Source organism: Pseudophryne corroboree, chromosome 5, assembly GCF_028390025.1.
Source record: "Pseudophryne corroboree isolate aPseCor3 chromosome 5, aPseCor3.hap2, whole genome shotgun sequence".
NCBI classification, from domain to species: Eukaryota; Metazoa; Chordata; class Amphibia; order Anura; family Myobatrachidae; genus Pseudophryne; species Pseudophryne corroboree.
Window position 1 is genome coordinate 470,323,922 of NC_086448.1, and position 12,597 is coordinate 470,336,518.

Genomic DNA, 12,597 nt, shown 5'->3' on the forward strand with positions numbered 1-12,597 from the left:
CTGATACGAACCCCATCTGGTCCGGGGTGTTAAGTAGGGGGAGTAATGGGCTCTAAGCGGTTGGCAGTCCACTCTGCATTGATTTTAAAATCACCATTCTGGAGTGCAGTGGGGCAGTATTTCTTACAATATGCGGGAGCCTTTCCTGACTTTGGCAAAGTTACAACATGTGCCTCTAAAATCTCGGAATTAAATATACCAGAGTTAGTGACCTTGTTAATCATAGCCATTAGCATTAGAAGTAAAGAATCATGGAAGGATATATAAAAATAATTAAATGAAACCTTCTGGACCAGGGGTTTTAACAGATGGAAGAGCATCGTGTACTAATGTTGTCCTAAATGAATTAACAATTAAATGCATTGGCTGGTAAAAAGCATTTCTCATGTATGCTAATAGTTACTGGGATTGCAGGTGTTGTCAATTATTGGGATGTATTTAAATGAAGTTTCCACTTCATATTGTGTCCTTGTCTCCATATTGTATGAAAATCTTTACTTTACACTGGCATGTTGTTTAAAGGTTTGCTAATAAATGAATGTGAGAATAAATACTGACCAGTGTGCAATGGCTTGCAAATATTTGGCCTAACTCATGTCTGTAAGTAAAGCAAAAAAAACTAGCAACTGGGCCAAATTACCTTGCACTGCAGGTGGGGAAGATGTAACATGTGCAGAGAGATTTAGATTTGGGTGGGGTGTGTTCAAATCTAAATCTAAATAGTAGTATAAAAAAATAAAGCTGTATTTGTGGGCTACATGCAAATGCAGCCAGTGATTAACCTACACAGAAAAATTATAACCCAATTAAATCTAAATTTCTTTGAACATGTTACATCAGCCCCACCTGCAGTATCACATGGTTTTGCCCATTTGCTTGTTTTTGCTTTACTTACAAACATGAGTCAGGCCCATGTTTCAATAGTTCAGTAGAATGTCAGAAGTATGGCTGTTATTATAAATTAATCATTGATCTTTACTTAAGTAATTGAAATACAACATTTTTAATTAATAGCTATTGCAGCAAAACTGGATTGTGTCTGTTATCTCAATAGTATTTCATTAATTCACTATTTCATTGTGACTTGCTTCCTGTCCATTGAGTTTGTAGAAGCTCCTGGGATAAAACTCAGATTATTTCTATTACTTTTGTGGCATGTTCACACAAGTGGGTTAGCTCCTTGTCAGGTCTAATGCACTGCATTGGAACTGACATGAAACATGAAACAGATCATTCAGGCATAAAGCAATATTGGTCCACTGTGTATTACAGCACATGCCTATGAACAGTACAGGTGATCAAACCTGCAGTTATTCAGTTTGCAGACACATGCACTAAACAACTACAAAATATTTGCACCACATCAGCTATTTCACGATAGATAGATAGATAGAAAGATAGATAGATAGATAGATAGATAGATAGATAGATAGATAGATAGATAGATAGATAGATAGACAGACAGATAGAGAACCCTTATCAACAAGACAAATTTCAACATTTGTTACTTTAACTACCCAAGACTACTATACCAAAAGCTGATTTCTAATTGGCTACTACTGTATTAAACTGAAGTACTGTACATGATTGTCCCATGCAAATAATTATTAAATAAGCCATTATGATTGCTTAGTGAGCAACATTATAGAAAACATTTTATATTTCTACAATTGTTTTCATCAGACAGATTTGTTTATATTTTCTGGTTTTAATTAGTGCAGAATGCCTTTTGTATATATAAAAATACATGCAAATCACACACCTAATCTTGTCTACAGTTGATCATAGGAAATAAGAGTAAACAAATCTGTCTAGAGGATAAAAAAAAATGATTGAAGGTTTATTTTCTCTTTACATAAATAAATGTTAATTAAAAACAAATTTTTCAGTAAAATAACTTACATTGTATTCCTTTACACTTTACTGTAAATTAAAACAACAACAACAACAAAAATAACCTTTATGTAATTCTGTCCTCAGTATACAAGAAAAAGCAGGCTTGGCCATAATGAGGGGTGAAAAAGGTGTGTGTGTGTGTGTGTGTGTGTGTGTGTGTGTGTGTGTGTGTGTGTGTGTGTGTGTGTTGCTGAATGGCACACCCTAATTTAAAACATAAAAATAGATGTTGCCATGCTGAGACTAATAGTGCCACACAGAAAAAGAAAAATGTAGGTGCGAACTAGTGATGAGCGGGTTCGGTTCCTTGGAAACCGAACCCACCCGAACTTCACCCATTTTACATGGGTCCGAGGCATTCTCGGATTCTCCTGTATGGCTCGGTTAACCCGAGCGCGCCCGAACGTCATCATCCCGCTGTCAGATTCTCGCGAGATTCGGATTCTATATAAGCAGCCGCGCGTCGCCGCCATTTTCACTCGTGCATTGGAAATGTTAGGGAGAGGACGTGGCTGGCGTCCTCTCCGTTTATTAATGTTGATGCAAATATTTGTGCTTATTGCTTAATTGTGGGGACTGGGGAGCAGCTGTATTACATAGGAGGAGTACAGTGCAGAGTTTTGCTGACAGTGACCACCAGTATACGTTGTCTGCCTGAAAAACATTCCATATCTGTGCTCAGTGTGCTGCATATATCTTTGCTCACACTGCTTTATTGTGGGGCTTGGGGAGCAGCTGTATTATATAGGAGGAGTACAGTGCAGAGTTTTGCTGACAGTGACCACCAGTATACGTTGTCTGCCTGAAAAACACTCCATATCTGTGCTCAGTGTGCTGCATATATCTGTGCTCACACTGCTTTATTGTGGGGACTGGGGACCAGCAGTAATATATAGGAGGAGTACAATGCAGAGTTTTGCTGACAGTGACCACCAGTATACGTTGTCTGCCTGAAAAACACTCCATATCTGTGCTCAGTGTGCTGCATATATCTGTGCTCACACTGCTTTATTGTGGGGACTGGGGACCACCAGTATATTATATAGGAGGAGTACAGTGCAGAGTTTTGCTGACAGTCACCACCAGTATATATAGCAGTACGGTACGGAAGGCCACTGCTCTACCTACCTCTGTGTCGTCAAGTATACTATCCATTTAGATTCTATACCTGTGGTGCATTTTAGTTTTGCAGTTTGCTGACAGTGACCACCAGTATATATAGCAGTACGGTATGGAAGGCCACTGCTCTACCTACCTCTGTGTCGTCAAATATACTATCCATCTAGATTCTATACCTGTGGTGCATTTTAGTTTTGCAGTTTGCTGACAGTGACCACCAGTATATATAGCAGTACGGTACGGAAGGCCACTGCTCTACCTACCTCTGTGTCGTCAAGTATACTATCCATCCATACCTGTGGTGCATTTCAGTTGTGCGCAGTATATATAGTAGTAGGCCATTGCTATTGATACTGGCATATAATTCCACACATTAAAAAATGGAGAACAAAAATGTGGAGGTTAAAATAGGGAAAGATCAAGATCCACTTCCACCTCGTGCTGAAGCTGCTGCCACTAGTCATGGCCGAGACGATGAAATGCCATCAACGTCGTCTGCCAAGGCCGATGCCCAATGTCATAGTAGAGAGCATGTAAAATCCAAAAAACAAAAGTTCAGTAAAATGACCCAAAAAATCAAAATTGAAAGCGTCTGATGAGAAGCGTAAACTTGCCAATATGCCATTTACGACACGGAGTGGCAAGGAACAGCTGAGGCCCTGGCCTATGTTCATGGCTAGTGGTTTAGATTCACATGAGGATGGAAGCACTCATCCTCTCGCTAGAAAAATGAAAAGACTTAAGCTTGCAAAAGCACAGCAAAGAACTGTGCATTCTTCTAAATCACAAATCCCCAAGGAGAGTCCAATTGTGTCGGTTGCGATGCCTGACTGGATGGGAAGAGCTTGCGCCTTCCACCATTTGCACGCCCCCTGCAAGTGCTGGAAGGAGCACCCGCAGTCCAGTTCCTGATAGTCAAATTGAAGATGTCACTGTTGAAGTACACCAGGATGAGGATATGGGTGTTGCTGGCGCTGGGGAGGAAATTGACAAGGAGGATTCTGATGGTGAGGTGGTTTGTTTAAGTCAGGCACCCGGGGAGACACCTGTTGTCCGTGGGACAAATATGGCCATTGACATGCCTGGTCAAAATACAAAAAAAATCACCTCTTCAGTGTGGTATTATTTCAACACAAATGCGGACAACAGGTGTCAAGCCGTGTGTTGCCTTTGTCAAGCTGTAATAAGTAGGGGTAAGGACGTTAACCACCTAGGAACATCCTCCCTTATACGTCACCTGGTCCGCATTCATCAGAAGTCAGTGACAAGTTCAAAAACTTTGGATGACAGCGGTAGCAGTCCACTGACCACTAAATCCCTTCCTCTTGTAACCAAGCTCCTGCAAACCACACCACCAACTCCCTCAGTGTCAATTTCCACCTTACACAGGAAAGCCAATAGTCCTGCAGGCCATGTCACTGGCAAGTCTGAGTCCTCTCCTGCCTGGGATTCTTCCGATGCATCCTTGAGTGTAACGCCTACTGCTGCTGGCGCTGCTGTTGTTGCTGCTGGGAGTCGATCGTCATCCCAGAGGGGAAGTCGTAAGACCACTTGTACTACTTCCAGTAAGCAATTGACTGTCCAACAGTCCTTTGCGAGGAAGATGAAATATCACAGCAGTCATCCTGCTGCAAACCGGATAACTCAGGTCTTGTCAGCCTGGGTGGTGAGAAACGTAGTTCCGGTATCCACCGTTAATTCACAGGCAACTAGAGACTTGTTTGAGGTACTGTGTCCCCGGTACCAAATACCATCTAGGTTCCATTTCTCTAGGCAGGCGATACCGAAAATGTACACAGACATCAGAAAAAGAGTCACCAGTGTCCTAAAAAATGCAGTTGTACCCAGTGTCCACTTAACCACGGACATGTGGACAAGTGGAGCAGGGCAGACTCAGGACTATATGACTGTGACAGCCCACAGGGTAGATGTATTGCCTCCCGCAGCAAGAACAGCAGCAGCGGCACCAGTAGCAGCATCTCGCAAATGCCAACTCGTTCCTAGGCAGGCTACGCTTTGTATCACCGCTTTCCATAAGAGGCACACAGCTGACAACCTCTTACGGAAACTGAGGAACATCATCGCAGAATGGCTTACCCCAATTGGACTCGCCTGGGGATTTGTGACATCGGACAACACCACCAATATTGTGCGTGCATTACATCTGGGCAAATTCCAGCACGTCCCATGTTTTGCACATACATTGAATTTGGTGGTGCAGAATTATTTAAAAAACGACAGGGGCGTGCAAGAGATGCTGTCGGTGGCCCGAAGAATTGCGGGCCACTTTCGGCATTCAGCCACCGCGTGCCGAAGACTGGAGCACCAGCAAACAGTCCTGAACCTGCCCTGCCATCATCTGAAGCAAGAGGTGGTAACGAGGTGGAATTCAACCCTCTATATGCTTCAGAGGATGGAGGAGCAGCAAAAGGCCATTCAAGCCTATACATATGCCCACGATATAGGCAAAGGAGGGGGAATGCACCTGACTCAAGCACAGTGGAGAATGATTTCAACGTTGTGCAAGGTTCTGCAACCCTTTGAACTTGCCACACGTGAAGTCAGTTCAGACACTGCCAGGCTTTTGCAGAAGAAGCTGGAGACATTGAAGGAGGAGCTAAAACAGAGCGATTCCGCTAGGCATGTGGGACTTGTGGATGGAACCCTTAATTCGCTTAACCAGGATTCACGGGTGGTCAATCTGTTGAAATCAGAGCACTACATTTTGGCCACCGTGCTCGATCCTAGATTTAAAACCTACGTTGTATCTCTCTTTCCGGCAGACACAAGTCTGCAGAGGTTCAAAGACCTGCTGGTGAGAAAACTGTCAAGTCAAGCGGAACGTGACCCGTCAACAGCTCCTCCTTCACATTCTCCCGCAACTGGGAGTGCGAGGAAAAGGCTAAGAATTCCGAGCCCACCCGCTGGCGGTGATGCAGGGCAGTCTGGAGCGAGTGCTGACATCTGGTCCGAACTGAAGGACCTGGCAACGATTACTGACATGTCGTCTACTATCACTGCATATGATTCTGTCACCATTGAAAGAATGGTGGAGGATTATATGAGTGACCGCATCCAAGTAGGCACGTCAGATAGTCCGTACGTATACTGGCAGGAAAAAGAGGCAATTTGGAGGCCCTTGCACAAACTGGCTTTATTCTACCTAAGTTGCCCTCCCTCCAGTGTGTACTCCGAAAGAGTGTTTAGTGCAGCCGCTCACCTTGTCAGCAATCGGCATACGAGGTTACTTCCAGAAAATGTGGAGAAGATGATGTTAATCAAAATAAATTATAATCAATTCCTCCGTGGAGACATTCACCAGCAATTGCCTACAGAAAGTACACAGGGATCTGAGATGGTGGATTCCAGTGGGGACGAATTAATAATCTGTGAGGAGGGGGATGTACACAGTGAAAGGGGTGAGGAATCGGAGGATGATGATGAGGTGGACATCTTGCCTCTGTAGAGACAGTTTGTGCAAGGAGAGATTGATTGCTTCTTTTTTGGTGGGGTCCCAAACCAACCAGTCCTTTCAGTCACAGTCGTGTGGCAGACCCTGTCGCTGAAATGATGGGTTCGTTAAAGTGTGCATGTCCTGTTTATACAACATAAGGGTGGGTGGGAGGGCCCAAGGACAATTCCATCTTGTACCTCTTTTTCTTTCATTTTTCTTTGCATCATGTGCTGTTTGGGGACTATTTTTTTGAAGTGCCATCCTGCCTGACACTGCAGTGCCACTCCTAGATGGGCCAGGTGTTTGTGTCGGCCACTTGTGTCGCTTAGCTTAGTCACACAGCGACCTTGGTGCGCCTCTTTTTTTTCTTTGCATCATGTGCTGTTTGGGGACTATTTTTTTGAAGTGCCATCCTGTCTGACACTGCAGTGCCACTCCTAGATGGGCCAGGTGTTTGTGTTGGCCGCTTGGGTCGCTTAGCTTAGTCACACAGCGACCTCATTGCGCCTCTTTTTTTCTTTGCATCATGTGCTGTTTGGGGACTATTTTTTTGAAGTGCCATCCTGTCTGACACTGCAGTGCCACTCCTAGATGGGCCAGGAGTTTGTGTCGGCAACTTGTGTCGCTTAGCTTAGTCACACAGCGACCTTGGTGCGCCTCTTTTTTTCTTTGCATCATGTGCTGTTTGGGGACAATTTTTTTGAAGTGCCATCCTGTCTGACACTGCAGTGCCACTCCTAGATGGGCCAGGTGTTTGTGTCGGCCACTTGTGTCGCTTAGCTTAGTCACACAGCTACCTCATTGCGCCTCTTTTTTTCTTTGCATCATGTGCTGTTTGGGGACTATTTTTTTGAAGTGCCATCCTGTCTGACACTGCAGTGCCACTCCTAGATGGGCCAGGTGTTTTTGTCGGCCACTTTGGTCGCTTAGCTTAGTCACACAGCTACCTCATTGCGCCTCTTTTTTTCTTTGCATCATGTGCTGTTTGGGGACTATTTAATTGAAGTGCCATCCTGTCTGACACTGCAGTGCCACTCCTAGATGGGCCAGGTGTTTGTGTCGGCCACTTGTGTTGCTTAGCTTAGTCACACAGCGACCTTGGTGCGCCTCTTTTTTTCTTTGCATCATGTGCTGTTTGGGGACTATTTTTTTGAAGTGCCATCCTGTCTGACACTGCAGTGCCACTCCTAGATGGGCCAGGTGTTTGTGTCGGCCACTTGGGTCGCTTAGCTTAGTCACACAGCTACCTCATTGCGCCTCTTTTTTTCTTTGCATCATGTGCTGTTTGGGGACTATTTTTTTGAAGTGCCATCCTGTCTGACACTGCAGTGCCACTCCTAGATGGGCCAGGTGTTTGTGTCGGCAACTTGTGTCGCTTAGCTTAGTCACACAGCGACCTTGGTGCACCTCTTTTTTTCTTTGCATCATGTGCTGTTTGGGTACAATTTTTTTGAAGTGCCATCCTGTCTGACACTGCAGTGCCACTCCTAGATGGGCCAGGTGTTTGTGTCGGCCACTTGTGTCGCTTAGCTTAGTCACACAGCTACCTCATTGCGCCTCTTTTTTTCTTTGCATCATGTGCTGTTTGGGGACTATTTTTTTGAAGTGCCATCCTGTCTGACACTGCAGTGCCACTCCTAGATGGGCCAGGTGTTTGTGTCGGCCACTTGTGTCGCTTAGCTTAGTCACACAGCTACCTCATTGCGCCTCTTTTTTTCTTTGCATCATGTGCTGTTTGGGGACTATTTTTTTGAAGTGCCATCCTGTCTGACACTGCAGTGCCACTCCTAGATGGGCCAGGTGTTTGTGTCGGCCACTTGTGTCACTTAGCTTAGTCACACAGCGACCTTGGTGCGCCTCTTTTTTTCTTTGCATCATGTGCTGTTTGGGGACTATTTTTTTGAAGTGCCATCCTGTCTGACACTGCAGTGCCACTCCTAGATGGGCCAGGTGTTTGTGTCGGCCACTTGTGTCGCTTAGCTTAGTCACACAGCGACCTTGGTGCGCCTCTTTTTTTCTTTGCATCATGTGCTGTTTGGGGACAATTTTTTTGAAGTGCCATCCTGCCTGACACTGCAGTGCCACTCCTAGATGGGCCAGGTGTTTTTGTCGGCCACTTGTGTCACTTAGCTTAGCCATCCAGCGACCTCGGTGCAAATTTTAGGACTAAAAATAATATTGTGAGGTGTTAGGTGTTCAGAATAGACTGACAATGAGTGGAAATTATGGTTATTGAGGTTCATAATACTATGGGATCAAAATGACCCCCAAATTCTATGATTTAAGCTGTTTTTGAGGGTTTTTTGTAAAAAAACACCCGAATCCAAAACACACCCGAATCCGACAAAAAATTTTCAGGGAGGTTTTGCCAAAACGCGTCCGAATCCAAAACACGGCCGCGGAACCGAATCCAAAACCAAAACACAAAACCCGAAAAATTTCCGGTGCACATCACTAGTGCGAACTATAAACACTAAGAATACTGGTAAGTAGAACAAATATATTAAACATGGTGCAATAATAAGGATGAAGTGTGCACCTGCATTTTTATCTTTTTCCATAAGGAAAATTTCACAGCCCAGGGTGCAAGGCTGAGGGTGCTGTACCGTTTCTGCCCCTAAGCAAGCTGTTTCCATCTTTCAGTGTGCCTGTAGAGAAACCTCACTACATAGAAAGGGATTGTATATATCCTTTGAATATGTTCCATACATGCATATACACACTGCTTCATCACTGAAAGTAGATTACAGTATTCAATAGAAGATCATTTCTGCTAATATAATAATTATTATGTGCTAGTGTTTTTAACTTCAATATGGATAAATGTTCTTAAGTAGACAAGGCAAACATAGCAAAACAATACATTTATTTTATTACTTACTAGTGGATGACCCTAGTGTTGGCTGGGTTACTCTTCTTTCCATTTCCTCCTATGTCTCCATTGCCCCGTATCTGCCTCTCTCTGCCTGCCTTGTTTATAGTGTCTTTCTCTCAGGTCTCTCCTGCAGTCTCTTTCTCTCCTGCCCCTCAGTGCACTTTTACTTTTATGTTTACATTTACTTTTATGTCCAGTTTTCCTCTGCAGGCCTGTTGTCTTCAGAAACTGTCCCACCTCCATTTGCACATCATGAACCAGATCAGTGCTGTAAGTAGACCTTTTGGTGCTGTGTGCCAGAAATACAATTAGTGCCCCCGCTCCCCCCCCCCATATTCAAAACAGGGAAATTGTGTGCTGCAGGCATGCGCCAAAAACAATTCATGGGAAAGCACGTGACCACAGAAAACTACAAATTCATATTACACCACATAGTAGAGCCCCTATTATAAAATATATGTAATGTAAGGCCCCTTATATAAAGTATATGCAATGCACCAGTATATGTAATGGTCTTAGTACCAGTGTAGAGTAGAGAGAGGGAGCGAGAGATGGAGAGAGAGAGAGAGGTGAAGAGGAATAAAGAGAGGTGTAGGGGAACAGAGAGAGAGACAAGGAGACGGAGGGAAACAGAGAAAGAGGCAGGGAGACAGAAGGAGAGAAATATATGGGGAGATGGAAGGAGGAGCAGAGAGAGAGGGGGGGAAGACAGAGAGAGAGGCGGAGAGAGAGGGGGTATATTGAGAAAGAGAGAGAGGGGAGAGAGAGGAGATGGAGAAGGGGAGAGAGGGGAAGAGGGGACAGAAGGAGGGGAGAGGAAGAGTTAGCGAGAGAAAGAGGGGGAAGATGGAGGAAGAGATGGAGGAGGAGAGAAAGAGGAAGGGAGAGTGGTCAGAGATAGAAAGGTTCTGAGAGAGAGAGGGGCTAGAGAGAGGGGCAAGGGGGGGGGGAGAGTGGGCCAAGAGAGAGATGGTCGAGGGAGAGATGGGGGCAAGGGAGATAGAGGGCCATGAGAGAAGGCACGAAAGAGAGAGGATCGAGAGAGAGAGGGGTGGTTTGAGGAAGAGTGGGGGCAGAGGAAGTGAGAGAGAGCAGAGGGAGATAGTGGCTGAGCAGCACTTGCCACTTGTACTACACTTACCGTATGATGCTTATTTCTGACCTGGCATCAGTGGCATGGATGATCAGAGGCTGCTGCTGCTGCTGTGGTGGTTCCATGAACAGTCAGGGTACGTTGGAGTGTAGAATAAGTAGGAAGAGAGCAGCACCTCTGGCCAGCAGGCACAAGCAGCATTATTGCTACGAGTCAGGGGGAAGAGCTGAGAGAAGGGAGAGCAGCCCCTCCTCCCTTTCCGGCCGGCACACAAACCAAGACTCTGTCCATGCAGTTCAGGAGCCGGCATCTGTAAAGCTCCCGGCTCCGGCGTACTAACAGCTGCCACTTCGTGCAGTTCAGTGCGGGGAGCCGGCACGGTGACAGCTGTAAAGAACCTTGCCTGGCTTCCCCATATTGACACAACTGCCGCTCCGGTCCCTGCTGTTCAGTGCGGGTGCGGGGAGCCGGCGTGGTGACAGCTGTAAAGACCCTGCCTGGCTTTCCCATATTGACACAGCTGCCGCTCTGGTCCCTGCTGTTCAGTGCGGGTGCGGGGAGCCAGTGCGGTGACAGCTGTAAAGACCCTGCCTGGCTTCAACATAGTAACACCGCTGCCGCTCCGGTCCCTTTAGTGCAGTGCGGTGATTCCTCCAGTACTGGCCCAGCAGCTGGTGCATACAAAGAGGATCACTGGTGGATGCGGATGGTTGCGCCCACAGGGCATTTGCGCTGTGTGTAACGCACCGTCCGCACACACCTACTTACGGCACTGAACCAGATGGGTACATGTTAGGACAGACATGTACCCACCATGTGTTACCCTGATAGCAGCAGGTAATGTCTGATGTGCATGCACATGCACCAACACTATAACCTAATTTTAATCAATATTATCTTTCATGGTGTGTATTAAAGAGGCAAAAAAATTATACCACATTCTAAGTTTTAGCATTTACAGATGTGTCCTCATGCATCGTTGTTGCAGTCATGCAAAACAACCCTTCTCTGAGCTCCAGGTCCATTGAGACTCTGCTATCACTGGTCATACCTGGACGCACAAGGAGACTGATTAATGTGGTAAGCAACACTTGTATATCTGTGTGCAACGGAGTCTCTAAATTTGCATACCAATTGCAATGATGCAGCGGCCATGGCTTTTTGCCATGCCAAGTTCCATTGTGCTTTGTATACAAACTCAGTCGCACACAAATATACAAGTGTCCCATATGAAATGTATCAGCACAGTCTTATGGTGTATCCTAGTACCTCAATAACATACAGTATTAGTACAAAGTTTTTTATAAAGCTTATCTACCTAAACAATGTTCTGATTAGCTTTTGTTATTTTCCCATAGAAATATTCACTCTAATTTTGACATTGGGAAAGTGCTACTGTTCTGGAAAGAATAGGACAGTTCTGTTCTGGCTATATAAACACCATTATACCAGAGATTTGTGGGCTTGGTTCTCTGAGAACCAAGCCCACCTGAACTTCTTGGATCTGAGGGAATCTGAACCATGGCTCAGGATTTCCCACCAGGCAGATCGACATATTTGGATTTAACATAAGCACATCCCCCGGTGATTCATGTGCCATATCAAACATGACCGATGGAGGGGAAGAATCTTTAAAAGATTAAAGCGAGAAGTCAATGTTTGATGGGCACCCAAATGTCCATAGTAAACTTAATATACTAAACTAAGAAAGATGGATGTAGGCAATTAGCAAAACATATATTTTTATTTTTTATAGGGCCAGAATGAACTATATAGTACTTGAATTTTGGCTAAGTATAGTATGTCACACTTGTGCTGTAACTATACCTCCCCACCTTGGTGCACAGCACACTGTTGGTGATTTTTTTTTGTCACTGGCAGGTCCTCCAAATACAGAAGCAACATTAACCCTTGGTGCATAGTGCTCAGTTGTAAAGCCCATGCATCCTCCAAATACAGGGGCAACATTAACCCTTGGTGCACAGTGCACACTGGTGCTTTTTTTGTCACTGTCCACAGTGCAGCATTAATCCTTTATTGGTGCACACTGGTGCTTGCCAGCTTACTATAATTAAACACAGTGATTTGCAGCAGTGTGTAAAAAAAGAAAATCTAAAAACAAACCTTGTGTGTGATCAGTGCCAGGCTGTGCCTCACTGA